Here is a 2,477-nt window from a genome sequence, read left to right on the forward strand (position 1 = left end):
ACTCGGTTAGTGCCGGAGCCATTTATAGTTTGGGGCTTTCCATATATTCATTGGTTGTGGAAATCAGAACTCTTGGTTCTTAGACCCCTCTAGTCGCGCTTTACCTCCCAACTCACTGCCGTGTGGAATTTTCTACCATACATTGCCAGTTCATGGTAGAGAAGGGAAGACACTACCTTATGGTCCTGCCTCTTCAAGTCTTTTTAGCTCCAAAGCAGCATGGGATTTTGTTTGGATCAGGGGAACTTTCTTAATGTAGGAATGATTTGAACAATCAAATTACAAACAACAGGATTTTGTAAACCAAATAACAACCAAGTACCCAATATACCAGCAATAACAAATCAGCAAAAGCAATAATAAATCAGCAGTCCATCGATCTCAGATCAGCAGTATTGATTAGGACAGAACAGCAGTAATTAAATAAACATAACCAGGAGCTTCATATGACTCTTAGAGGTCCAAATCAACAGTAATAATGATACACAGTCCTAAGACAACAGTATAACAGCAGTCACAGCAATCGATTTCAATTCTGGACACAGCAGGTCACTAAAAGACAAGGATTCGGTGATTTTTAATAACTCACAACCATAGTTGTCATAGGCAAGGATTCGGTGATTTTTAATAACTCACAACCATAGTTGTCATGGCGTCGCCTAGGCGTCGCCAAGGAGATGATTTGGCGTCCTGGCGGAAAAAGAAGTTCATGGCAGTGCTATGATTTACATGACTCACAAATGACGGTCGCCATTGGCTGATAGGCGTCGCCATGGCACCGCCATGAACGCCAAGTCACGCCTGATTCACTAGGCGGTTGATTTTTTGTAAATTGCAGGGTGATTTTGATAGGGCTATGTTGATTTTTGATGATTTGATGTTGCTTAATGTTGGTTTTATATGTTATAGGGTATATATTGCAGGCTAAATAACTTTAGAAAATAGGGGAAATAAAAAAGTAGAATACTAAATAACTTTAGAAAATAAGGAAAAAAAAATGGCACATGGGCGATTTGACAGCCATGGCAACGCTATAACGGGCGATTCATCGCCAAATCAATTAGCCACCCCTCCACCGCCTTGGATCGATTTGACGCCGTGACAACTATGCTCACAACTGATTGGACAGAACCAGCCAGAAATTGGGTCGAACCCTGCTGGGACAATAGGGAACACTCGACCAAAAAACTGGGTCAATCCGACAACCAGATCTGGTTCTTCCAGTAGGGCCGATTGCTTTGTTTTGCAGAAAATTTCTGGCCAGAAACAGAATGGAACATACCTGGTTGCAGCAGTATTAATCCTTGAGAATAGAGGACTTAAAGAGAATAATAAACTTGAAGCAGACCTCCTGGACTTCACGCCGCAAGGAGTCGTTGGATCATACACCAACCCACACTTTGATCAAACACAAAGTAACCTCACAGGGAGAAGCAGTGACAACAACATATTTTTTTGTTCATAAAAATGGTGGGGTATATTGCTGCCATTTTCTTTATTTATAATAATGATGGGGAAGATTACAAATAATAGTAACTCAGATTTTAGAAACTAACAAAGACTGAGTTTCTAAAAACTAGTTACATGAAGTTACTAAAACTGAAACTATAAGAAGGAAACTAGATCTGAAACTGAAATTCGAAACTATTTAGGACATGACTTAGAAACTAAATATATGGCTAAATTAGTAACTAAATAATATCTAATATCCCCCCATCACTAGCCCAAATTGTGGGCTGTCTAAGGCCAGATCTGGTCGACCCAGTCAGCCACTTGGGTCGACCTTCTTGGTCATTCTCGTATAGACCTTTGTTGGTGTTGCATCAACTCTCCCTGGCTTGAAAACATTCGACTCCGACAAATGGATAAGGGACATGTAGCGCTCATACAAGTCGGGATCAAGTCTCTTGAAATCATCAACATGAATTGAAGTACAATCACTACGGGGACGACCTTTCCACTTGACAAGAAAACTATGATAACCAGTGCCACGGTGTCAAATCGATCCAAGGCGGTGGAGGGGTGGCTAATCGATTTGGCGATGAATCGCCCATTATGGCGTTGCCATGACGGTCAAATCGTTCATGTGTCATTTTTTATTTTTCCTATTTTCTAAAGTTATTTAGTATGCTACTTTTTTATTTTCCCTATTTTATAAAGTTATTTAGCATGCTACAAGCCTACAATATATACCCTATAATATATAAAACTAATATTAAGTAACATCAAATCATCAAAAATCAACATAGCCATATCATGTCATAAAAATCAACATGAATTATTGACTAAAGAAAATAAATTCTTTTCCAAGGGTTTTCAAGGGCACGGGGCACCTTTTGACGATACATGGAGAAGGTAAGTAGTGTATACTGGATACCTTTTTCACTCATTAAATTGGGCTGCCAAGCCCCCACAGGACTAAGAATGCCCTTTTATCTTAATAGTGTGTATGAGTGAAGTAGTGAACTAATGTAACA

At 39.5% G+C, this 2,477-nt stretch overlaps 1 protein-coding gene across 8 annotated transcripts in view; it reads left to right on the forward strand.

Moving 5' to 3' along the window:
- LOC122075495 overlaps nt 1–2,477 on the forward strand; it is a 33,560-nt gene that overhangs the window by 18,397 nt on the left and 12,686 nt on the right. The window lies entirely within an intron of this gene.

Source organism: Macadamia integrifolia, chromosome 4 (assembly GCF_013358625.1).
Source record: "Macadamia integrifolia cultivar HAES 741 chromosome 4, SCU_Mint_v3, whole genome shotgun sequence".
Lineage (NCBI taxonomy): Eukaryota > Viridiplantae > Streptophyta > Magnoliopsida > Proteales > Proteaceae > Macadamia > Macadamia integrifolia.